This window comes from Anomaloglossus baeobatrachus, chromosome 10 (genome assembly GCF_048569485.1).
Source record: "Anomaloglossus baeobatrachus isolate aAnoBae1 chromosome 10, aAnoBae1.hap1, whole genome shotgun sequence".
Lineage (NCBI taxonomy): Eukaryota > Metazoa > Chordata > Amphibia > Anura > Aromobatidae > Anomaloglossus > Anomaloglossus baeobatrachus.
The window spans coordinates 4,162,706-4,190,364 of NC_134362.1; the positions used below are offsets into that span (position 1 = coordinate 4,162,706).

A 27,659-nucleotide genomic window follows, 5' to 3' on the forward strand; every position below is an offset into this window, starting at 1 on the left:
ACAGTGAAGGCATGGTACATGCGGTACTCCGATATGCGATACTAGGTGGTGGGTGCCTGGTACATGCGATACTCCGATATGCGATACTAGGTGGTGGGTGCCTGGTACATGCGATACTCCGATATGCGATACTAGGTGGTGGGTGCCTGGTACATGCGATACTCCGATATGCGATACTAGGTGGTGGGTGCCTGGTACATGCGATACTCCGATATGCGATACTAGGTGGTGGGTGCCTGGTACATGCGGTACTCCGGAGACAGGGTGCTGGTTAAAGTACACAGCTGGATTAGAGTGCAGACTCCAAAGCAGGCTTCTGGCTCAGTTTAGGGTGTCTGATGAGTAGTGTAGGGTCCTATGTATATGGTGCGGGGGGGGGCTAGATTCAGGATGCTGGCTGGGAAGAGGGTGCAGACTGCGTAGTGTGCAGGCTAAGTTCTGGGTTTTAGGAGCAGCCTGAATGCAGGGTGCTGAGCACAGGGTGCAGGCTGAGTGCAGGGTGCTGAGCACAGGGTGCAGGCTGAGTGCAGGGTGCTGAGCACAGGGTGCAGGCTGAGTGCAGGGTGCTGAGCACAGGGTGCAGGCTGAGTGCAGGGTGCTGAGCACAGGGTGCAGGCTGAGTGCAGGGTGCTGAGCACAGGGTGCAGGCTGAGTGCAGGGTGCTGAGCACAGGGTGCAGGCTGAGTGCAGGGTGCTGAGCACAGGGTGCAGGCTGAGTGCAGGGTGCTGAGCACAGGGTGCAGGCTGAGTGCAGGGTGCTGAGCACAGGGTGCAGGCTGAGTGCAGGGTGCTGAGCACAGGGTGCAGGCTGAGTGCAGAGTGCTGAGCACAGGGTGCAGGCTGAGTGCAGGGTGCTGAGCACAGGGTGCAGGCTGAGTGCAGGGTGCTGAGCACAGGGTGCAGGCTGAGTGCAGGGTGCTGAGCACAGGGTGCAGGCTGAGTGCAGGGTGCTGAGCACAGGGTGCAGGCTGAGTGCAGGGTGCTGAGCACAGGGTGCAGGCTGAGTGCAGGGTGCTGAGCACAGGGTGCAGGCTGAGTGCAGGGTGCTGAGCACAGGGTGCAGGCTGAGTGCAGGGTGCTGAGCACAGGGTGCAGGCTGAGTGCAGGGTGCTGAGCACAGGGTGCAGGCTGAGTGCAGGGTGCTGGGCACAGGGCGCAGGCTGAGTGCAGGGTGCTGGGTACCTGGCGCAGGCTGAGTGCAGGGTGCTGGGTACCTGGCGCAGGCTGAGTGCAGGGTGCTGGGTACCTGGCGCAGGCTGAGTGCAGGGTGCTGGGTACCTGGCGCAGGCTGAGTGCAGGGTGCTGGGTACCTGGCGCAGGCTGAGTGCAGGGTGCTGGGTACCTGGGTGAGTGCAGGGTGCTGGGTACCTGGGTGAGTGCAGGGTGCTGGGTACCTGGGTGAGTGCAGGGTGCTGGGTACCTGGGTGAGTGCAGGGTGCTGGGTACCTGGGTGAGTGCAGGGTGCTGGGTACCTGGGTGAGTGCAGGGTGCTGGGTACCTGGGTGAGTGCAGGGTGCTGGGTACCTGGGTGAGTGCAGGGTGCTGGGTACCTGGGTGAGTGCAGGGTGCTGGGTACAAGCTGATGCAGCTTTCTTGCATACTGGGAGTGAGATGTGACGTGGGGAACAAAGAGAAGTGGAATGAAGGAGAGAGGCTGGCAGATGTGATGACACGCACTGAAGGTGTGCACACTCCCTGACTGTACACTGTACACTGTCTGCACACACAGAGCCGGCACGGTGAGTACTGCATTGTCTCCTCATTGTCTATTATTGTGCCTGGGTAGGGACATTGATCCTTCAGGGGCCCAAACCTGCCCAATCCTGTTAAGCCTCTGAAACTTCCAACTCCAACTTTCTGTCTGGGCTCCTTGTTTTGTTCCCTGGATGCAGAACTTTCCTGTGTGGCCGCAGAGCTGACACTCTGTGTGATAGAGCCGAGGACAGTTGTGGCACGGCCTCTGGAGTGTGCTGTGTATATGCTGTGTATATGCTGTGTCTAGTGTGCAGGGTGGGCTGCTGTCACCTGATGTCCTTCTACCCCTGCATCACATCTCTGCCATCAGTGAATACACCGTGTATACTGGCAGGATGCCCCTATTACACCACCTGTGTGTCAGCATACACGTGTGCAGATAAACGCATAGGGAATGGAAGTGTGCACAGACCCCGAACACAGCTGTACGCAGGCGACAATCGGCTCTGTCCGTGTTACCGACTCGTATATACCCGGCGCTGTACAGTCTGCTGTATACTCCGGCTGTATACCCGGCGCTGTACAGTCGGCTGTATACCCGGCGCTCTATAGTCTGCTGTATACTCCGGCTGTATACCCGGCGCTCTATAGTCTGCTGTATACTCCGGCTGTATACCCGGCGCTGTACAGTCGGCTGTATACCCGGCGCTGTACAGTCTGCTGTATACTCCGGCTGTATACCCGGCGCTGTACAGTCGGCTGTATACTCCGGCTGTATACCCGGCGCTGTACAGTCGGCTGTATACTCCGGCTGTATACCCGGCGCTGTACAGTCGGCTGTATACTCCGGCTGTATACCCGGCGCTGTACAGTCTGCTGTATACCCGGCGCTGTACAGTCTGCTGTATACTCCGGCTGTATACCCGGCGCTGTACAGTCGGCTGTATACTCCGGCTGTATACCCGGCGCTGTACAGTCTGCTGTATACTCCGGCTGTATACCCGGCGCTGTACAGTCTGCTGTATACTCCGGCTGTATACCCGGCGCTGTACAGTCTGCTGTATACTCCGGCTGTATACCCGGCGCTGTACAGTCTGCTGTATACTCCGGCTGTATACCTGGCACTGTACAGTCGGCTGTATACCCGGCGCTCTATAGTCGGCTGTATACTCCGGCTGTATACCCGGCGCTGTACAGTCGGCTGTATACTCCGGCTGTATACCCGGCGCTGTACAGTCGGCTGTATACTCCGGCTGTATACCCGGCGCTGTACAGTCTGCTGTATACCCGGCGCTGTACAGTCTGCTGTATACTCCGGCTGTATACCCGGCGCTGTACAGTCGGCTGTATACTCCGGCTGTATACCCGGCGCTGTACAGTCTGCTGTATACTCCGGCTGTATACCCGGCGCTGTACAGTCTGCTGTATACTCCGGCTGTATACCCGGCGCTGTACAGTCTGCTGTATACTCCGGCTGTATACCCGGCGCTGTACAGTCTGCTGTATACTCCGGCTGTATACCTGGCACTGTACAGTCGGCTGTATACCCGGCGCTGTACAGTCTGCTGTATACTCCGGCTGTATACCCGGCGCTGTACAGTCTGCTGTATACTCCGGCTGTATACCCGGCGCTGTATACTCCGGCTGTATACCTGGCACTGTACAGTCGGCTGTATACCCGGCGCTCTATAGTCGGCTGTATACTCCGGCTGTATACCCGGGTACATGATATACTTGTACGTACAAGCACATAAACTTCTGCCACCTTCTCTGCTAAAGTCATGAAGGATAAGAATAAGGAGCTCGGGATCGTCTCGGGGAGATTTCAGCCAGGATTGTATTACTGCCGCTCTGAATCTATCCAGCGATATAGTAATGTATATACACTAATGTATAGTGTGTAACATATGTATATGTAGTGTAACAGTGTGTATCATGTATAGTGTGTAACATATGTATATGTAGTGTAACAGTGTGTATCATGTATAGTGTGTAACATATGTATATGTAGTGTAACAGTGTGTATCATGTATAGTGTGTAACATATGTATATGTAGTGTAACAGTGTGTATCATGTATAGTGTGTAACATATGTATATGTAGTGTAACAGTGTGTATCATGTATAGTGTGTAACATATGTATATGTAGTGTAACAGTGTGTATCATGTATAGTGTGTAACATATGTATATGTAGTGTAACAGTGTGTATCATGTATAGTGTGTAACATATGTATATGTAGTGTAACAGTGTGTATCATGTATAGTGTGTAACATATGTATATGTAGTGTAACAGTGTGTATCATGTATAGTGTGTAACATATGTATATGTAGTGTAACAGTGTGTATCATGTATAGTGTGTAACATATGTATATGTAGTGTAACAGTGTGTATCATGTATAGTGTGTAACATATGTATATGTAGTGTAACAGTGTGTATCATGTATAGTGTGTAACATATGTATATGTAGTGTAACAGTGTGTATCATGTATAGTGTGTAACATATGTATATGTAGTGTAACAGTGTGTATCATGTATAGTGTGTAACATATGTATATGTAGTGTAACAGTGTGTATCATGTATAGTGTGTAACATATGTATATGTAGTGTAACAGTGTGTATCATGTATAGTGTGTAACATATGTATATGTAGTGTAACAGTGTGTATCATGTATAGTGTGTAATATATGTACAGTAATGTGTAGTGTAACAGTGTGTATCATGTATAGTGTGTAATATATATACAGTAATGTGTAGTGTAACAGTGTGTATCATGTATAGTGTGTAATATATGTACAGTAATGTGTAGTGTAACAGTGTGTATCATGTATAGTGTGTAATATATGTACAGTAATGTGTAGTGTGACTGTGTGTATCATGTATAGTGTGTAATATATATACAGTAATGTGTAGTGTGACTGTGTGTATCATGTATAGTGTGTAATATATGTACAGTAATGTGTAGTGTAACAGTGTGTATCATGTATAGTGTGTAATATATGTACAGTAATGTGTAGTGTGACTGTGTGTATCATGTATAGTGTGTAATATATATACAGTAATGTGTAGTGTGACTGTGTGTATCATGTATAGTGTGTAATATATATACAGTAATGTGTAGTGTGACTGTGTGTATCATGTATAGTGTGTAACATATGTACAGTAATGTGTAGTGTAACAGGGTGTATCATGTATAGTGTGTAATATATATACAGTAATGTGTAGTGTAACAGTGTGTATCATGTATAGTGTGTAATATATGTACAGTAATGTGTAGTGTAACAGTGTGTATCATGTATAGTGTGTAATATATGTACAGTAATGTGTAGTGTAACAGTGTGTAACATGTATAGTGTGTAACATATGTACAGTAATGTGTAGTGTAACAGTGTGTATCATGTATAGTGTGTAATATATGTACAGTAATGTGTAGTGTAACAGTGTGTAACATGTATAGTGTGTAACATATGTACAGTAATGTGTAGTGTAACAGTGTGTATCATGTATAGTGTGTAATATATGTACAGTAATGTGTAGTGTAACAGTGTGTATCATGTATAGTGTGTAATATATATACAGTAATGTGTAGTGTAACAGTGTGTATCATGTATAGTGTGTAATATATATACAGTAATGTGTAGTGTAACAGTGTGTATCATGTATAGTGTGTAATATTATGTAATATATATTGTCTATAAATTATGTACAGTGTGTAATATATAGTGTGTAATAATATTCATAGTGTGTTATATGTATTGTTTCTATATCATGAATACTAATATACATACTGTGTGGTCTTCTGCATGCAGTGGTAGGTGAGGATACTACAAGGTGTAACTAAAATTTACAGTAAATATATTTAGAGTGTAATAGTTGTATGTAATACTCAATAAAATATAGTGTTTAATATTCAATGTATAAAATTGTGCACAGTGGTAGCATACTATCAATACCAACAATCCTGAGTATGATGCAAATAAACCATGTGTAATATTGGGAGAAATATTCTGCATACAGGTGTGTACAGAGTGTAATATTCTGCATACAGGTGTGTACAGAGTGTAATATTATGCATACAGGTGTGTACAGGGTGTAATATTCTGCATACAGGTGTGTACAGAGTGTAATATTATGCATACAGGTGTGTACAGAGTGTAATATTCTGCATACAGGTGTGTACAGAGTGTAATATTATGCATACAGGTGTGTACAGGGTGTAATATTCTGCATACAGGTGTGTACAGGGTGTAATATTCTGCATACAGGTGTGTACAGAGTGTAATATTATGCATACAGGTGTGTACAGAGTGTAATATTATGCATACAGGTGTGTACAGAGTGTAATATTATGCATACAGGTGTGTACAGAGTGTAATATTCTGCACTCAGGTGTGTACAGGATGTAATACTCTGCATACAGGAGTGTAGAGGGTGTAATATTCTGCATACAGGAGTGTACAGGATGTAATATTCTGCATACAGGTGTGTACAGGGTGTAATATTCTGCATACAGGTGTGTACAGGGTGTAATACTCTGCATACAGGAGTGTACAGGATGTAATATTCTGCATACAGGTGTGTACATGGTGTAATATTCTGCATACAGGTGTGTACATGGTGTAATATTCTGCATACAGGTGTGTACAGGGTGTAATATTCTGCATACAGGTGTGTACAGGGTGTAATATTCTGCATACAGGTGTGTACATGGTGTAATATTCTGCATACAGGTGTGTACATGGTGTAATATTCTGCATACAGGTGTGTACATGGTGTAATATTCTGCATACAGGTGTGTACATGGTGTAATATTCTGCATACAGGTGTGTACATGGTGTAATATTCTGCATACAGGTGTTTACAAGGTGTAATACTCTGCATACAGGTGTGTACAGGGTGTAATATTCTGCATACAGGTGTGTACAGGGTGTAATATTCTGCATACAGGTGTGTACAGGGTGTAATACTCTGCATACAGGAGTGTACAGGATGTAATATTCTGCATACAGGTGTGTACATGGTGTAATATTCTGCATACAGGTGTGTACATGGTGTAATATTCTGCATACAGGTGTGTACATGGTGTAATATTCTGCATACAGGTGTGTACATGGTGTAATATTCTGCATACAGGTGTGTACATGGTGTAATATTCTGCATACAGGTGTTTACAAGGTGTAATACTCTGCATACAGGTGTGTACAGGGTGTAATATTCTGCATACAGGTGTGTACAGGGTGTAATATTCTGCATACAGGTGTGTACATGGTGTAATATTCTGCATACAGGTGTGTACATGGTGTAATATTTTGCATACAGGTGTTTACAAGGTGTAATACTCTGCATACAGGTGTGTACAGGGTGTAATATTCTGCATACAGGTGTGTACAGGGTGTAATATTCTGCATACAGGTGTGTACAGGGTGTAATATTCTGCATACAGGTGTGTACAGGGTGTAATATTCTGCATACAGGTGTGTACAGGGTGTAATATTCTGCATACAGGTGTGTACAGGGTGTAATATTCTGCATACAGGTGTGTACAGGGTGTAATATTCTGCATACAGGTGTGTACAGGGTGTAATATTCTGCATACAGGTGTGTACAGGGTGTAATATTCTGCATACAGATGTGTACAGGGTGTAATATTCTGCATACAGGTGTGTACATGGTGTAATATTCTGCATACAGGAGTGTACAGGGTGTAATACTCTGCATACAGGTGTGTACATGGTGTAATATTCTGCATACAGGTGTGTACAGGGTGTAATATTCTGCATACAGGTGTGTACATGGTGTAATATTCTGCATACAGGTGTGTACAGGGTGTAATATTCTGCATACAGGTGTGTACAGGGTGTAATATTCTGCATACAGGTGTGTACAGGGTGTAATATTCTGCATACAGGTGTGTACAGGGTATAATATTCTGCATACAGATGTGTACAGGGTATAATATTCTGCATACAGGTGTGTACAGGGTGTAATATTCTGCATACAGGTGTGTACAGGGTGTAATATTCTGCATACAGGTGTGTACAGGGTGTAATATTCTGCATACAGGTGTGTACAGGGTGTAATATTCTGCATACAGGTGTGTACATGGTGTAATATTCTGCATACAGGTGTGTACATGGTGTAATATTCTGCATACAGGTGTGTACAGGGTGTAATATTCTGCATACAGGTGTGTACAGGGTGTAATATTCTGCATACAGGTGTGTACAGGGTGTAATATTCTGCATACAGGTGTGTACATGGTGTAATATTCTGCATACAGGTGTGTACAGGGTGTAATATTCTGCATACAGGTGTGTACAGGGTGTAATACTCTGCATACAGGTGTGTACAGAGTCTAATATTCTGCATACAGGTGTGTACAGGGTGTAATATTCTGCATACAGGTGTGTACAGGGTGTAATATTCTGCATACAGGTGTTTACATGGTGTAATATTCTGCATACAGGAGTGTACAGGGTGTAATATTCTGCATACAGGAGTGTACAGGGTGTAATATTCTGCATACAGGTGTGTACAGGGTGTAATATTCTGCATACAGATGTGTACAGGGTATAATATTCTGCATACAGGAGTGTACAGGGTGTAATACTCTGCATACAGGTGTGTACAGGGTGTAATATTCTGCATACAGGTGTGTACAGGGTGTAATATTCTGCATACAGGTGTGTACATGGTGTAATATTCTGCATACAGGTGTGTACAGAGTGTAATATTCTGCACTCAGGTGTGTACAGGGTGTAATATTCTGCATACAGGAGTGTACAGGGTGTAATATTCTGCATACAGGTGTGTACAGAGTGTAATATTCTGCACTCAGGTGTGTACAGGGTGTAATATTCTGCATACAGGAGTGTACAGGGTGTAGTATTCTGCATACAGGTGTGTACAGGGTGTAGTATTCTGCATACAGGTGTGTACAGAGTGTAATATTCTGCACTCAGGTGTGTACAGGGTGTAATATTCTGCATACAGGAGTGTACAGGGTGTAATATTCTGCATACAGGTGTGTACAGGGTGTAATATTCTGCATACAGGTGTGTACAGGGTGTAGTATTCTGCATACAGGTGTGTACAGAGTGTAATATTCTGCACTCAGGTGTGTACAGGGTGTAATATTCTGCATACAGGAGTGTACAGGGTGTAATATTCTGCATACAGGTGTGTACAGGGTGTAATATTCTGCATACAGGTGTGTACAGGGTGTAGTATTCTGCATACAGGTGTGTACAGGGTGTAATATTCTGCATACAGGTGTGTACAGGGTGTAATATTCTGCATACAGGAGTGTACAGGGTGTAATATTCTGCATACAGGTGTGTACAGGGTGTAATATTCTGCATACAGATGTGTACAGGGTATAATATTCTGCATACAGGAGTGTACAGGGTGTAATATTCTGCATACAGGTGTTTACAAGGTGTAATATTCTGCATACAGGTGTGTACAGGGTGTAATATTCTGCATACAGGTGTGTACAGGGTGTAATATTCTGCATACAGGAGTGTACAGGGTGTAATATTCTGCATACAGATGTGTACAGGGTATAATATTCTGCATACAGGAGTGTACAGGGTGTAATATTCTGCATACAGGTGTGTACAGGGTGTAATATTCTGCACTCAGGTGTGTACAGGGTGTAATATTCTGCATACAGGTGTGTACAGGGTGTAATATTCTGCATTCAGGTTTGTTTAGGGTGTAATTGTGACGGGGTATGCGGCAGAGCAGTAAGGGACGCCAGGCCAAGGAACAATCCAAAGGGCTTTATTGGAACCACAAAGATAAAGCACCAAACATAAATATAAATCCTTAAAGTCTGCAATGAGTCCACAACAAAACAAAAGATCCATAGGCACCTCCTGGTATTCCAACGCCAGGGAAAATAGGGCAATGGTCCTTATATGAGTTCCTTGAGTCCAACAGGGTGAACAATAAAACGCAATCCCATGTGGCCACTGATCTTCAATCTGTGACAGTCCATACACAGGCTCTAGGATCCAGCCTCAGCTATGGATCCTAGTCCTTCTCCAGCTGAGATCCAACTAACTGACCTAACATGGGTCTCATTGTTCTTCTCTCCTGGGATCAGCCCCTTAGGTGGGCAGAAGAGTCCAACTCCGCCTGGACACTTGATACATGAATGGACTTTAGACTCCTGGCTCTGTTCTGTTTACCAAGTTGTGGATTGGAGAAGTCCCATGTTGAGAAGAACAAACAATCCCCCACCAGTAGAGTAGTACATACAAGACAGTCAAGGAGAGACAGACTATTACACCATGAGCAAAGGCGAGGGAGGGACACACTGTTACAACCCCTTCCCCCCTCAATTTGTGTACGGACTAGTGACCTCAACAGGTCGCTTGTCAAGTACACGTAAACATGCCGACCCTGACTCAGGGCTCCTCTTGCCTGGACAATCTGTCTGCATTTTGGTGTTGGCTGCCCCTTCTATATTGTATTGTAAAGTTATAGGGTTGAAGAGCCAGGCTCCATCGTAGTAAGCGTCCATAGTCCCCAGAGACTCTGTTCAGCCAGGTGAGGGGATTGTGATCAGTAACCACAGTGAATTCTCGTCCATACAGATACGGCCTTAGTTTCCTAAGGGCCCATACTACAGCCAGATATTCCATCTCAACAGTTGCATAGGCCACTTCTAATAACTGGCAGTGCCCAAAAAAGCCATAACTTGTTTTTGAGGTAAAGGCCAGTCTCTAATAGCCTGGATTTTGCCTGGTTCAGGACGTAACTTCTCTCCTCCTACTCGATGCCCTAGGTATTGGACTTCACCCATCCCCAATTGGCATTTATCAGGTCGAATAGTTAGGCCTGCTGCGAGAATCCGGTCAAGAACAACAGCTACTTGATTCAGATGTTCCTCCCATGTGTGGCTGAAGACGGTGATATCATCCAGGTAGGCACAAGCGAAGTCGCCACATCCCCGGAGGATCTGGTCCACCATTCTCTGAAAGGTTGCAGGGGTGTTTTTCATTCCGAAAGGCATGTCTAGAAATTCATACAGAGCAAAGAGGGTTATAAAAGCCCACCTTTCTCTACCTTCCTCCGTCAGGGGAATTTGCCAGTATCCCTTACTGAGATCCAAGGTGGTGACGTATCGTGCCCCAGCTAGCCGGTCTAGAAGTTCATCAATGTGGGTCATTGGGTAAGCATCACTGATGGTATGGTCATTTAGTCGTCTGTAGTCCACACAAAATCGAGTACTCCCATCTTTCTTGGGTACTAACACAACAGGAGAGGCCCAAGGACTATGGGAGGCCTGAATCACCCCAAGCTGTAACATCTCCTCCAGCTCATGCTGCATGGTGTTTCTAACTGATTCTGGTACCCGGTAGGGAGCCTGCTGTATGGGACAAATGCCCTGAGTGTCCACAAGATGTTGGGTTACTGTGGTTCGACCTTGTCGGGATGAGTAAGCAGCCTATCTCTGATGGAGCACTCCGAGCATTTGTTTTTTCCGTAAGGAATCTAAGTGATCTCTCAGAGGAACCTGTTCCACAGTGGATGGGGCTCTGGCTGCTTCAACAAGATCAGGTAATGGGTCCTCATCCTCCTGACCATCTTCTGAAGCCAGCTGACAGCTGCTATCATAGGTAATGTCCGGTCATGGTACTCCTTAATCATATTCACATGGACAGTCCTTTGTCTTAGGCGGGCTTTGCACGTTGCGACATCACAGGTGCGATGTCAGTGGGGTCAAATTGAAAGTGACGCACATCCGGCGTCACTGTCGACATCGCAGTATGTGAATCCTTTTACATACGATTAACGAGCGCAAAAGCGTCGTTATTGTATGATTGGTGTAGGGTCCGACATTTCCATAATATCGCTGCAGCGACAGGTACGATGTTGTTCCTCGTTCCTGCAGCAGCACACATCGCTGTTTGTGACACCGCAGGAGCGAGGAACATCTCCTTACCTGCGTCCCGGCTGCAATGAGGAAGGAAGGAGGTGGGCGGGATGTTTACGTCCCGCTCATCTATGCCCCTCCGCTTCTCTTGGCCTGCTGCCGTGTGACGTCGCTGTGACGCCGCACGACCCGCTCCCTTAGGAAGGAGGCGGGTCGCCGGCCAGAGCGACGTCGCAGGGCAGATGAGTGCATGTGAAGCTGCCGTAGCGATAATGTTCGCTACGGCAGCAATCACAAGATATCGCTGCTGCGACGGGGGCGGGGACTATCGTGCTCGACATCGCAGCATCGGCTTGCAATGTCGTAGTGTGCAAAGCGGCCTTTAGATCCTGATCATCTAGAGAAAGAAGGTAATTGGTGTGGTTTAGTTTTCTGAGAACCCGGAAGGGACCTTACCATGTTGTCTGGAGTTTATTTTGCCGATGGGGAACAATCATTAAGACTTGTTGTCCCTCTACAAATTCTCGATAGCGTGCTTTGTGGTCATACCATGTCTTCTGTCTGGTTTGAGCCATCCGCACATGATCCTGAGCCAAACTAGCAAGTTGAGCCAGGGTTTCCCGAAGCTTGAGGACATATAGAACAATAGGGGTTCCTGTATCTTCAACTTGCCCCTCCCAATATTCCTTTAGCAGAGTTAAGGGTCCTCTGACCTTTCTTCCATAGAGTAGTTCAAAGGGGGAAAACCCAGTGGATTCCTGCGGAACTTCCCGATAGGCGAACAGGAGATGGGGTAGGTACTTCTCCCAGTCGCAATCCCTGTCAGTGAAGGCCCTTAGCATATTTTTCAGTGTTTGATTAAACTGTTCACAAAGTCCATTGGTTTGAGGATGGTATGCTGTAGTTCGAATTGGTCGTACTCCACAGGTGCGCCACAGACACTGCACCAACTCTGACATGAACTGGGAGCCTTGGTCCGATAAGATCTCACTTGGGAATCCTACTCAGGTGAAAATGGTAACAAGGGCCTCGGCCACCTTGGCTGCAGAAATACTTGACAAGGCCACGACTTCTGGATATCGGGTAGCGTAATCCACAACAGTGAGAATGTACTGCTTTCCAGATTTACTTGGTTTAGACAGAGGTCCAATGATATCGACACCTACTCTTTGAAAGGGTTCTTCTATGATAGGGAGTGGTTGCAAGGGTGCCTTTGGGTGATCTCCGGGTCACCCTCTACGCTGACATATATCGCAAGTTCGGCAGAAATGCGCCACTGCTTGAGAAATTCCAGGCCAATAGAAAATTTGAGTCAATCGTCTCTCGGTGCGGGTTTTCCCTTGATGGCCGGCAGTAGGAATGTCATAAGCAAGGTGTAATAGGGAAACTCTTTATTTCTGAGGAACAATCAGCTGTTTGCTATAAGTCCAGGGTTTATCTATGGAGTCTGCATTGGTAACCCGATATAGAAGTCCATTTTCTCTGATAATTTTTTCCCCATTTTCTCCTAACTGCCCTACTTCAGCCCGAGCTCTAAAGCTAACCAGGGTGGGGTCAATCTTTACCTCTTGTCTAAACTGAACGTTATCCCAAGTGACATTCATATGAGACCCACAAGAAGAATCACTCACCGGCTGTGAAGGCAGTTCGGGTGGCCTCAGTTTCATTGATGGGTTGAACACGTCCACATCTGCTGCCCTCTTGGCTTGACTTCTGGTTATCGCGCCGACAAAGTGGCATTGAAGATTCCCCACATCATTCCCTAGAAGAATGTCTGCAGGAAGGCCGCTCATCTCACCAATCGTGCATTGTTTTGCTCCAAAGCCATAATCCAGGGTCACACTCACTCTTGGAATATATCTCTGAGTACCTCCAGCCAATTTAATGGCAATTCCTGGTCCCTTTTGCATTGCTTCTGGTTGAATTACTCGGGGATGTGCGATGGTGAGAAAAGCCCCAGTGTCACGAAAGCCAGCAAGTTTTTGGCCATCCAGCATGACCTCCTGTAGATGTTTATGCTGAAGATCAGAAGAACGGGCGGCTGTGGCTCGCACCCCATAAACTCCTGGTAGGGAAGTCAACATATCAGAGTCTTTTGTCGAATCATCAGGGAGTGAATCCAGCTCTTCTCCTGTTGAGGTTGTCTGTAGATAATGGACAGGCAAAGGGGGTCTGTAACTGTTTTGCCTCCGAGCACCTGGATAGTGAGCTTGCAGATGACCCAGCTGCCCACATCCATAACATCTACGTTCTATGAGTCTTTCTCCACGTCGTACTCCCAAAGAGGAGGCAGGAGTAGTAGGAGGCACATTCACACGGGGTCCGCCATGTGTTGGTAGTCTAATGGGACGGTGAACATTGGAGGCCAAAGGACAAGGAACCACTGGTGTTGGGGAGCTGGTAGTTTTTTTTTCTCACTGACTAGTAGCCTTTTCCATTGAGGCTTGATGGTGAGAAGCTCATCAGCTAGAGCAGCAGCTTGTTCCACTGTCTGGTCTCCTCTCGCGCACCCATTCCCTGATTTCAGCAGGGCACCTGGCATAGAACTGCTCTTTCAGGATGACCTGGAGGAAGGTCTCCCAAGTTAAGGCCCCCTCTCCCTCCAGCCAGCGATGGCATACTTGTTTCAGTCTGTGGACATACATCTTGAAAGACACTTCCCCATCACAGGCTAACGTACGGAACTGAGTCCTATAAGTATCTGGGGTCACGGCATAATGTTCTAGAATGGTCTGTTTTATCTCCCCATAATCACAATTCCACTGAGGGTCCATAGCTCTATAGGCGTCGGCAGCTCCACCCTCCAAGAGGCCCACCAGGTGTCTGACTCTCTCTCGCTCTCTTTCTGGGACTTCCATTAATCGGCACTGATGCTCAAAGTCCTGGAAGAAGCCCTCAATGTCGCCTGCAGCTTCATTAAATGGCTTAAAGTCCTTGAGGGACACTCTGGAGAATTCCCTCATAGTGGGTGCTGTGGTTACAGTTTGTCTGGAGCCTCTAGCTGCTTCCACAGCAAGCCTCCTCTCCAGCAATGCTGCCCTCTCTTGAGGTCTGCAAATGGCCTCCCTCTTATCTTCTATGGTTGCCTCATCTCCAAGCAATGCCATCTCCTCCTCATACCACACAACCCATTGACTTTTTTGGGTATTTACCTCCAGCTCCCATCTTTCCTCCCTTTGCTGTGGAAATCCTTCCTCGGTGCCATCTTGCAGGCAAGCATTTTCCAATGCCTCAATTAGTTGCTCTTTAGAGAGTCCTTTGTAGCCGACTCCTAATTCACGGGCCTTTGTTTGTAGGCTGACCACAGTCCAGTTCTTGTACTCTGAGGTTCTGATTCCAGATGTTAATTGGCCGCTGTCCTCCATTCTTTCTGCTCTGATCCCGCCGCTGCCAACCAGTTTGTGACGGGGTATGCGGCATAGCAGTAAGTGACGTCAGGCTAAGGAACAATCCAAAGGGCTTTATTGGAACCACAAAGATAAAGCACCAAACAAATATAAATCCTTAAAGTCTGCAAGAAGTCCACAACAAAACAAAAGATCCAGGGGCGCCTCCCGGTATTCCAACGCCAGGGAAAATATGGCAATGGTCCTTATATGAGTTCCTTGAGTCCAACAGGGTGAACAACAAAACGCAATCCCACGTGGCCACTGATCTCCAATCTGTGACAGTCCATACACAGGCTCTAGGATCCAGCCTCAGCAATAGATCCTAGTCCTTCTCCAGCCGAGATCCAACTAACTGACCTAACATGGGTCTCATTGTTCTTCTCTCCTGGGATCAGCCCCTTAGGTGGGCAGAAGAGTCCAACTCCGCCTGGACACTTGATACATGAATGGACTTTAGAAGTCCTGGCTCTTTCTTGTTTACCAAGTTGTGGATTGGAGAAGTCCCATGCTGAGAAGAACAAACAATTCCCCACCAGTAGTACATACAGGAGAGTCAAGGAGAGACAGACTATTACACCATGAGCAAAGTCGAGGGAGGGACACACTGTTACAACAGGTGTGTACAGGGTGTAATATTCTGCAGTCAGGTGTATACAGGGTGTAATAGTCTGCATACAGGTGTTTACAGGGTGTAATATTCTGTATACCGGTGTGTACAGAGTGTAATATTCTGCATACAGGTGTGTACAGGGTATAATAATTTGAATTCAGGTGTGTACAGGGTGTAATATTGTGGATACAGGTGTGTAAAGGGTGTAATATTCTGCATATAGGTGTGTACAGGATGTAATATTCTGCATACAAATGTGTACAGGGTGTAATATTCTGCATACAGGTGTGTACAGGGTATAATATTCTGCATACAGGTGTGTACAGGGTGTAATATTCTGCATACAGGTGTGTACAGGGTGTAATATTCTGCATACAGGTGTGTACAGGGTGTATTATTCTGCATACAGGTGTGTATAGGGTGTAATATTCTGCATACAGGTGTGTACAGGGTGTAATATTCTGCATACAGGTGTGTACAGGGTGTAATATTCTGTGTACAGGGTGTAATATTCTGCAAACAGATGTGTACAGGGTGTAATATTCTGCATACAGGTGTGTACAGGGTGTAATATTCTGCATACAGGTGTGTACAGGGTGTAATATTCTGCATACAGGTGTGTACAGGGTGTAATATTCTGCATACAGGTGTGTACAGGGTGTAATATTCTGCATACAGGTGTGTACAGGGTGTAATATTCTGCATACAGGTGTGTACAGGGTGTAATATTCTGCATACAGGTGTGCTTAGATCCTGTATCTCCCCATTATAGTACCTCACATCCCTGTGTTATGTAGGTTGAAAAAATACTAATTATACATCTTTTGTTACCAAATTATCTATAACCACAATGTTGTACAGCGGAATCCTCCACCCGGATATAAAGCTGTTATAGTATCGGCCATTACTGCCTCTTGTGGTCGCATTCCACAGTCTGACTGCTCTAACTGTAAAGAACCCTTCCTATTTAGCTGCCAGAATCGCTTTTCTTCCACTTGCAGTGAGCGCCCCCTGGTTGTCTTTGGAAGGAATAAGTCCTGCGCCGTCTTTTATATTCACCACACATGTATTTATACATATAATGAGATCTCTGAGACGCCTTTTTCCTCTCATCATACGGGCGGCCTCTATTACTCATCATACGGGCGGCCTCCACTACTCAACATACGGGCAGCCTCCATTACTCATCATACGGGCGGCCTCCACTACTCAACATTCGGACGGCCTCCATTACTGATCGTACGGGCGGCCTCCACTACTCAACATACGGGCGGCCTCCATTACGCATCATACGGGCGGCCTCCATTATTCATCATACGGGCGGCATCCATTAGTCATCATACGGGTGGCCTCCATTACTCATCATGTGGGCGGCCTCCATTACTCATCATACGGGCGGCCTCCATTCCTTGTAATAATCTAGTTTCTAACCTTTGAACTGACTGTAACTTCTGAATATCATTTTTAAAATGTGGAGCCCAAAACTGGATCCCATATTCCAGATGTGGCCTTATAAGTGATTTATAGGGGGGTAACAATACGTTGGGATCCCAGGATCTAATCTCTCTTTTTATACACCCTAAAATCTTGTTTGCTTTAGCAGCTGCTGCTTGACATTGAGTGCTGCTGCTCAGCTTATTTGTAATGAGAATACCCAAGTCCTTCTCCTGTTCTGTAGTCCAGAGTTTACTTCCATTTAATGTATATGCAGCTATAGGATTACTCCGTCCTCGGTGCATTACTTTACATTAATCAACATAAAATCTCATTTGCCAAGTGTCTGCCCATTCCCACATCTTATCCAGATCGTTTTGCAATATTGTATTATTAATATCCTACATAGTTTGGTGTTGTCAGCAAAGACTGACACTTTACTATCAATCCCATCCACAGTGTAATTAATAAAAAGATTAAAAATAGGTCCCAGTACAGTTCCCTGCAGTCCCCACTGCCCCAGTACAGATCCCTGAGGTCCTGATTGCTCACAGTACAGATCCCTGTGGTTCCTACTGGTCTCAGTACAGATCCCTGCAGTCCCCAATGCCTCCAGTACAGATCCCTGCGGTCCCCCACTACTCCCAGTAGATTCCTGCAGTCCCCACTGCTCCCAGGACAGATCCCTGTGGTCCCCACTGCTCCCAGGACAGATCCCTGTGGTCCCCACTGCTCCCAGGACAGATCCCTGTGGTCCCCACTGCTCCCAGGACAGATCCCTGTGGTCCCCACTGCTCCCAGGACAGATCCCTGTGGTCCCCACTGCTCCCAGGACAGGTCCCTGTGGTCCCCACTGCTGATTATAGCCCATTTAGAGAATGTACCATTTATGACTACTCTTTGTTTCCTATCTTTTAGCCAATTCCTTACCCAGTTGCATATAGTTTCCGCTAGTCCTTGCTTCTGGAGCTTCAGTATAAGGCTATTATGTGGTACAGTATGAAAAGCCTTTGCAAATTCCAAATAAATCCCCTCAGCTGCATTACCAATATCCAGGTTTGCACTTACCCCCTCATAGGACCCCAACAGGTTGGTCAGACACGACTTATGTTTCATGAATCCATGCTGTCTGTCAGTTATTATATTATTCTCTCTAATATAATTCTGCAGGTCATTTTTTATAATGCACTCAAAAACTTTGCACACCACAATGTCAGACTTACCGGACAGTAGGCCCTTGATCCACCTTCTAACCTAAAGCGGGGTTTACATGCTACGATATCGTTAATGAATTATCGTCGGGGTCACATTGTTTGTGACGCACATCCGGCGTCCTTAACGATATTGCAGCGTGTGACACTTATGAGCGACCTTAAACGATCGCAAAAGCGGTCAAAATCGTTTGCCGCGGAGAGGTCGTCCTGAAACAAAAAATCGTTTTCTTTTTTTTAAGTGATGTTGTTCCTCGTTCCTGCGGCAGCACACATCGCTATGTGTGACACCGCAGGAGCGACGAACATCTCCTTACCTGCCTCCACCGGCAATGCAGAAGGAAGGAGGTGGGCGGGATGTTACGTCCCGCTCATCTCCGCCCCTCCGCTGCTATTGGGCGGCGGTTCAGTGACGCTTCAGTGACGTCGCTGTGATGCCCACGGACCGCCCCCTTAGAAAGGAGGCGGTTCGCCGGTCACAGCGACGTCGCTGGACAGGTAAGTATGTGTGACGGCTCTGGGCGATGTTGTGCGGCACGGGCAGCGATATGCCCGTGTCGCGCAACAGATGGGGGCGGGTACCCACACTAGCGATATCGGGACCGATATCGCAGTGTGTAAAGTAGCCTTTAGAAGATGAGATACAGCGGTCTGACAATTACTAAGCTCAATTCCCTTAATATCCGAGGATGAATGACATCTGGCCCGGGGGATTTGTCAATATTTAATTTACTCAGACACAGGTGTACTTCTTCTGTTAAATCAGTTATATCAGGTGGTGAACTTTGATTTTTGTCTTGTTGAATGTTCCCTAGAAGTCAGTTCATTGGTGAACACAGATAAAAAGTGATCAATCATTTGCAAAAAATCTCATTGAATTGTTACAGTAGGAATGAATTTGTGAATATTACACTTTTTATTTTTTTCATTGTTGCATGCCATTCATAAGCGGTGCCGGCTCCCCTCCTCTTTACAGATGAAAAGTGCCTGTTTAATATCTTAGCCTTTTCTTCGTCCTCTATAATTATCTTGCTATTATCATCTTTTAAGGGTCCGATACCATCCATAATTTTCTTTTTAGCATTGATGTATTTTTTAAAATTTTGGGGTTTATTTATTTTTTTTATATAACTGAGTATTTAATGATTTTACAACAGAGCATTACAGGGATAGATCACTCAAAAAAAAATGCATACAAAGAATCAATGCAAACCATGTAACAAATATAGTCAAGACAAATGGAGTTAACTAGACAATGAAACACGAGGAAGGGAAAGGAAGGAAAGAGCCCAGGGGGTTGATGATAGTCCTTGCTAAGCAATTACCCTTATATAGCCTAGTATACATGCCACAGATTCCATGTTGCTTCAAACGTGTTATTTATTAAAGCTGTGAGATGCTCCATACATCGAATGTCCTGCACCTAAGGCTGGAATCACACTTGCGAGTGTAAAATCGGTCCGATTCTCATGCTAGAAAGTCGGACGATTTCTTCTCACATTTCATCAGTGTGCTGTCAGTGTGCAATCAGTTTTTACCCTCAGCTTCTGCTATTCATGTACTGTTATGTACAGGAGCATTTACAGTGTTCTCTGCTACATGCGTGAAATGTATTGAGAAAAACAGATGTCACTAGGATGGTTCAGTGTGACATCCTTTTTTCTTCACGCACCCATAGACTTGCATTGAAGAGACTCGTGCGAGAAACTCACAAAAACGCAGCATGCTGCGATTTTTTTTCTCAGTCCGATTTGGACTGAGATAAAAATAGCAGATGGGAGCTGCCTCATTGATTAGCATGGGTCCAAGTGCAATGCGAGATTTTCTCGCATTGCACTTGTGCGAGTTAATCGCAAGTGTGAAGCCGGCCTAAGGCTTCACACTCGGACTCATGTTAATCAATGAAGCAGCTCCCATCTGCTATAGAAAAATCTGCACCCTCTGGCAGAATACCGCACAATAGTGCGCACATAGCCTTAAGGGCCATTTACACGCTGGGAGATCGCTAACTATATATCGTTGGGGTCACGGTGTTTGTGACGCACATCCGGCGTCGTTAGCGACATCGCAGCATGTGACAGGCTGGAGCGACCATAAACGATCGCAAAAGAGGCAAAAATCGTTTGTTTGAGAGAGGTCGTTAATTTTTGAAAAAATCGTTGTCTGGTCAGTAGCGATGTTCCTCGTTCCTGCGGCATCACACATCGCTATGTGTGACACTGCAGGAGCGACGAACATCTCCTTACCTCCGTCCACCGGCAATGAGGAAGGAAGGAGGTGGGCGGCAGGTTCCAGCCGCTCATCTCCGCCCTCTTCTGCTATTGGACGGCTGCCGTGTGACGTCGCTGTGACGCCGAACGAACTGCCCCCTTAGAAAGGACGCGGTTCGCCAGCAACATCACAGGGAAGGTAAGTCCGTGCGATGGGTGTTAGCGATGTTATGCACCACAGGCAGCGATTTGCCCGTCACTCACAACCGTCGGGGGTGGGTACGCTCGCTAGCGATATCGGTACCCTTTAGGCTATGTGCGCACTAGACCGTTTTACCCGCGGATTTACCCGCGGATTTGCCGCGGAAATTTCTTGAGAAAGATTAGAAATCTTTCTGCAGACATTTCCCAGCAAAACCTATGTGTAAAAAAATTAGCTGTGCGCACGCTGCGGATTTTTCTCAAGAAAATTTCTTGAGAAAATTTTCTCGAGAAACTTTCTTGAGAAAATGAGCATGTCCATTATTACCTGCGGAATACCCCTGGAATTTCTATACTTGCATGTGTCAGGAACAACCTGCGGAAAATCCGCGGTGAAATCGCGGTAAATTCGCGGCTAATCCGCGGTAAAAACGCATGCGTTTTTACCACGGATTTGGTGCGGTTTTTTCCCGCAGGTGCGGGAATCTTCAACTCCCAGAATGTCTCTCAAGAAAGTTTCTTGAGAAAAAGGACATTTCTAGTGCGCACATAGCCTTAGACTTCTTCCTAACCTATCTGGTAGTTTAGGATTAAATAAGAAAGAAGTTAGTGGGGAGCTTTTCACCTTCAATGGGAATTTTTCCACACATGTATCCCAAATTTGTTTTGTGAAAGCTATTGGTCCCAATGTATGGGAGTTGCATTTATTTGAGGTAGTTGCCCTTAAGTATGAATTTGGATGGAGCGGAGCTACCCACAACTTTTCTACTTTTCTATCTCCATCCACCTAGAGAATGCTCCAGGTGCAGACCAGTCCAGGATGCATTTTAAATAACTTGCCCAATAATATTTAATGATGGTCGGGACACCCAATCCCCCTCTATCTCTGCTAGCTAGCATAATCTGTTTTTTGTTTTTTTTTATCCTGTGCCTCCTATGAGAATTTTGGGGTTTATTTTAATGTCTTTGGCAATTTTTATTTCAGTAGCTAATTTGTAGCTTGGGTTCTTTTTTATATTTCCTATTGAGAATTTTATACTCCTGAAATGCTATTTCTGTATTCTCAGCCTTCAAGTGTTTGAATGCCTTTTGTTTTATTATATGTTGTACTGTCTTAGTTATCCATAGTGGTTTCTTTTCATTCCTGGACATTTTATTACCAGAGGGTATACGTTTTCTAGAGGATACTAGTAGTATATCCTTAAGGCCCCTTTCACACGTCAGTGAAAAACACAGACGTTTTTCACTGGCGTGTAAAACACGCACATGTCCCTCCGTGTGCCGTGAATTACGGCACACGTGGGTTGTCTAAGTGCAATCTGGGCTCCATTCTCCGTGGCCCGTGATTGCACTTAGAGATTAACTCACCTGTGCCCGCTCCCGCTCTCCATGGTGCTGATCGCTCCCACGGTGCAGCATCCGGCCGGCGCTGACCCCTGCAGCAGCTGCTTCCGGGTCGGCTGTGTCGTGCATCATTAATATGCGCGACAGTAATAAGCCGGCTTAGAAGCAGCAGGCTGCACGGGCTGCAGAGAGCGCCGCTGAAGCCGGGTGAGTAAAAATGTTTATTTTAAATGCACGTTTTTTTCTGGCACGTGTTTCACGGACCACACCACTGCGTGGTCCGTGGGACATCAGTGATTCCAGAAAAAAATGGACATGTCTCCGTGCGGCAATCACGCACACGCGGGTACGCCGCACGGACACACGTGCAGTGAAAAATCACTGACGTGTGAGCAGACCCATTCATTATAATGGGTCTGCGTATGTCAGTGATTCTGGTACGTTTAAAAAAAAGCACAAACGTCCCAGAATCAGTGACGTGTGAAAGGGGCCTAAATTTGCCCCATTTATGTTCAGTATCCCCAGTTACCATGACATTGTTTCAATCTACATAATTAAGCTCTTCCTTTAATTTGTTGAAATCAGCTTTCCTAAAATTCAAGGTTTTAGCACTTCCATGTGAAATGTTCTAGTGAATATTATATTGAAACTTACCATATTATGATCGCTGGTGCCCAAGTGCTCCCGGACCTGTAGATCTTAGATTGTATCTATTTGACATGACCAGATCCAGCAGATTATCTTCCCTGGTTGGTTCATCTACCAGCTGAGGTAATTGTCTTGAATTGTAGATAAGAATTTGCAGCTTTTAGCACAACCTGAATATTCTGTGTCACACTGAATGTCTGGATAGTTGAAATCCCCTATAATAAGGACCCGATTATTATTATTATTATTAGCTGCCTGTTCAATTCGTTGCAGCATTTCAGCCTCTACCTGTTCAATTATGTTAGGAGGCTTATAGCAAACTCCAATTAGTAGCATTCCATTATTGCCCTCCCAATGTACATTTACCCGTACTAATTCTACATTGTCACATCGCCCCCCAATGTTGTCATTGAGCACAGGTCTTAAGTTAGATTTAATAAATATACACACCCCTCCACCTTTTCTTGTATTTCCTGTCCTTTCTGAATGTACTATAACCCTCTACGTTTGTCAACCAGCCATGGCTCTCATCCAGCCAGGTTTCTGTAATGCCCACTAAATCGTAATCCATGGCTGACATAAGAGTCTCCAACTCATTTATTTTGTTTACAAGACTTTTTGCATCTGTCAGCAGATATTTAATACTATTCTTTACTCCTAGCCTCCCTAATTTCATTGTATGCCCCAGCCCATCTTAAATCCTCATTGACCCATACTGTCTCACTCTTGGATTTCTATCTATCCCCTTTTTGGCACAACAACCCCCTTCCCCCCAAATCCCAGTACAAAAGCTCCTCCATTCTTCTGACCATTTTTACCCCAGCACAGCTGCACCCTCCCCATTGAGGTGCAGCCCGTCTCTATCTTAGAGTTTATAGTGACAGAGAATTCGTCCCAGTTCTTCATGAACCCAAACCCTTCCTTCCTGCACCAATTTCTAAGCCATTTATCTCCCTAAGCTTGTGGTTTGTGTATTTCTGAAAACATCACCTTGGAGGTCCTGGAATTCAGCTACTCTCTTAGTTCGCTGTAATCATTTTTAACGACCTTCCATCTCCCTCTAGCTTTGTTATTGGTACCAATGTGCACCATTACAAGTTTTCCCCAGTCCTACCCAGCAATCTATCTATCCAATCCACAGTATGCCAAACAGCAAACTTTTTTGCATTCACGGTCTCGGCGGCAAATAACCCTGTCTGTCCCCTAATGATAGAGTCCCCTACCACCACCCTCTGTCTGGCCTTTCCTGCTCTCCTATTTTCCTTCTTCCTATAGCAGCCATTTTCCTGGTTGCTCGGAGCGACGTCCTGCCACATAAGGACTAGGCTCCCTGACACTTTCCCCCTAAGGCTGAGACCCCACTTTGCGTTCTCCTACTTGCAGTTCTGAACGCACGTTTTGGGCTTAATTGATTTGACCAAAGTTGACTTTTTCAGAACTTTAGCGCTGAAAACGCATGCGTATTTACCGCGTTTTAGATGCGTTGTCAGCACTTTATACATGCTTTTTCACCTGTGTTTTGACAGATGCGTTTTGAACATCAAGACACTGCTAAATAAAATTTAAACAGTCAAACACAATGAAAAAAGAAAAAAAAAGGAACACAGAATTTTAGAAATAATTTAGAAAATAGAAATAATGATTAAAATTATAGCGGTAATATACTATTTTTTGGAAAAATAGCAATAATTTATTATTTTTCTTTAATTTAATTGTCGGACTGTGTGTGTGTAAAGGGACATATGAAATCATTATTTTATTATCCAAAAAGCATGCTGTAATGCTGCCACCAGGGGGAGCCAGAGCTCTGTAGCATAATACACTACACAGAGCAATGAGAACCAGGAAGTGAATGCACAGCGTTCTCATGCATTACCTCAAAGCACAGCTGAGAAGCAGAGCTGCAGAGCATGCAAGGAATAGTCAGACAGGCTGGGTCAAACACCGTATGGGCAGAAGCAGGACTGGAGGAACGAGCAAAAGCGGAGTCAAAGTCAGGCCAAGGTCAGTACCGGAGGAAGCAACCGAGTGGGGAAATAGGAGAGGGGACAGAGGACAGGAGGGACGACCAGGGGATGGAACACAGACAAGGGCACGGGGGCACAGGAACAGACAGATCAGGATATCACTCACAGGACCAGCAATCACAGGCAAAGCAGTGCTAAGCTTATAGCCGGCACTGGTTCACTGGAAATGCCAGCTTTTAAGGCATCCAGGGTCTGGAAGTGAGGCTCGAGAGAAGGCTCCGCCCCCTAGCCATGTGGACAGGGAGGTGAACCATGACAGTACCCCCTCCTCAAGGGGGGGGGCACTGGACCCCCAGGCTTCCCAGGATACTTCCGGTGGAAAGCCGCAATTAACCGATCGGCCCGAACGGATCGAGCCGGCACCCATGACCTGTCCTCCGGACCGTAACCCTTCCAATGGATCAGATACTGGAGGGAACGACGAACCCAACGAGAAGCGATAATACGCTGGATCTCGTACTCCTCCTCACCGTCCACCAATATCGGAGCTGGAGGGGTCTGAGAATCCACCACCGATGGAACAAATGGCTTAAGCAAGGAGGTATGAAATACGTTAGGAATACGCAAGGTCTGGGGCAGTTGCAACCGAAAGGCCACCGGGTTGATCACCTCGATGATCTCATAGGGACCTATAAACTTAGGACCCAACTTAGCAGATGGAACCCTAAGCCTAATATTCCGAGTGGACAGCCACACTTTGTCCCCCACCCGAAAGGGGGGTCCCAGAGAACGGCGTTTGTCCGCTTGGCGTTTCTGGGACTGTTGAGCCGTCTCGATGCACCGTTGTACCTCCTTCCACACCTTCCCCAGATGCTGAACGACGGACTCGGCCCCTGGACACCCCGAATCCACTCTAGAGAAGGTCCCGAAGTGAGGGTGAAACCCGTAATTACAGAAGAAGGGAGAGGTTCCCGTAGACTGATGTACTCTGCTATTGAATGCAAACTCCGCAAGGGGCAAAAACATACACCAATCCTCCTGCTGAGCAGAAACGAAGCACCGCAGGATTTGCTCAAGGGTCTGATTCATCCTTTCCGTCTGCCCATTGGACTCAGGATGATAGGCGGACGAGAAGGACAACTCCATTCCCAACCACCTGCACAAGGCCCTCCAAAACCGAGAAATGAATTGTACCCCCCTGTCAGACACAATATTCAGGGGCAACCCATGTAACCGAACCACCTGGTCAATAAAGTGGTTGGCAAGGGCCGCAGCATTAGGTAGACCAGAGAGGGGAACAAAATGTGCCTGTTTACTAAAACGATCCACCACCACCCAGATCACAGTCATACCATTTGAGACAGGGAGGTCCGTAATGAAATCCATGGACAAGTGGGTCCATGGTCTTTCAGGAACAGGTAATGGAACCAGTTCCCCGGCCGGCCGGTTATGACATACCTTAGCACGGGCACATGTAGCACAGGCAGACACAAACCGAGCAACATCTGAGTGAAGAGATGGCCACCAAAACAGTCGAGCAACAGCCCTGCGAGTGGCTGTAATTCCAGGATGGCCGCTGAGTACGGACTCATGGAACTCTTGAAGTACCCGTAACCGGAGGTGCAAAGGGACAAACAGTTTAGTGTCTAGAGCGGAAGATGGCGCTGAGGACTGGGCCTCCCTGACCTCAGCCTCCAACTCGGATGACAAGGCAGCGACCACCACCCCTCGCGGAAGAATGGAGGAAGGAGGCTCTGGAGGTGACACCGGGTCCAAACTATGGGACAGTGCATCTGCCCTCACGTTTTTAGACCCCGGCCGAAAAGTAATACACAAATGGAATCTAGAAAAAAAAAGAGCCCACCTCGCTTGTCGAGGCGTCAATCTCTTGGCGGACTCAATATACGCGAGGTTTTTATGATCGGTGATGACAGTAATACGGTGAACAGCACCCTCCAAAAAATGCCTCCATTCTTCAAATGCCAATTTTACTGCCAATAATTCACGGTTACCCACATTATAATTCCTCTCAGCCGGAGTGAATTCCTTGGAGAAGAACGCACATGGTCGCAGATTAGTCAGAGTAGCAGGGCCCTGAGAGAGAACAGCTCCCACCCCGACCTCTGAGGCGTCCACCTCCACAATAAACGGCTCCTCGAGGTCAGGCTGTACCAGGACCGGGGCGGACATGAACCGGTCCTTTAGCTCAAGAAAGGCCTGGACAGCCATTTGCGACCAGTTCTGCAGATCCGCCCCTTTCCGTGTAAGGTCAGTCAATGGCTTGGCAATTTGAGAAAACCCCTTAATGAACCGTCGATAATAATTTGCGAAACCCAAAAAGCGTTGTAGCGCCTTGATATCCCTGGGTTGCACCCAATCCACGATAGCCTGCACCTTTCCTGGGTCCATTTTAAACCCATCACAAGAAAGGAGTAACCCAAGAAAGGCTATTTCCTGAACAGAGAAAACACATTTTTCAAGTTTAGCAAACAGATGGTTATCACGTAATCTCTGTAATACTGAGCGAACATGCATAATATGCGTATCTCTATCGGCAGAATAAATCAAAATGTCATCGAGATAGATGACCACAAAACGACCAAGAAAATCAGAGAAGATATCATTGATGAAATTTTGAAACACCGCAGGGGCATTTGTTAGACCAAAAGGCATAACCAAATTCTCGAATAACCCCTCTGACGTCAGAAAGGCCGTTTTCCACTCATCCCCTTCTCTAATACGGATAAGATTATAGGCCCCCCTGAGATCTAGTTTAGTAAACCACCGGGCTTCAGAGAGTTGGTTGTAGAGATCAGGGATGAGCGGAAGCGGATATGTGTTTTTCACAGTAATTTTATTCAATTCTCGGAAATCGAGACATGGCCTTAATCCTCCGTCCTTCTTCTTTACAAAAAAGAACCCAGCGGCCACAGGGAAAGAAGAAGGATGGATATGCCCTTTACGTATACTCTCAGATATGTACGATTTCATAGCAGCCCTTTCTGGACCCGAGAGGTGATATAAACGGGCCTTGGGCAATTTGGTATTGGGAAGCAAATCGA

The 27,659-nt window shown here is 46.2% G+C and overlaps 1 protein-coding gene and 1 long non-coding RNA gene across 2 annotated transcripts in view; one reads left to right on the forward strand and one right to left on the reverse strand.

The window, feature by feature from the left end:
• Positions 1-1,610: 1,610 nt before the first annotated feature.
• The window catches only part of SOX6 (SRY-box transcription factor 6), an 853,991-nt gene continuing 827,942 nt past the window's right edge, over positions 1,611-27,659 (forward strand). Inside the window, exon 1 of the mRNA XM_075326979.1 lies at positions 1,611-1,739. The gene's annotated coding sequence lies outside the window, so the exon portion shown is untranslated. The remainder of the gene's footprint in view (positions 1,740-27,659) is intronic.
• The window catches only part of LOC142255389 (uncharacterized), a 31,659-nt gene continuing 26,657 nt past the window's right edge, over positions 22,658-27,659 (reverse strand). Inside the window, exon 3 of the long non-coding RNA XR_012727418.1 lies at positions 22,658-22,845. This is a non-coding gene — a long non-coding RNA (uncharacterized LOC142255389). The remainder of the gene's footprint in view (positions 22,846-27,659) is intronic.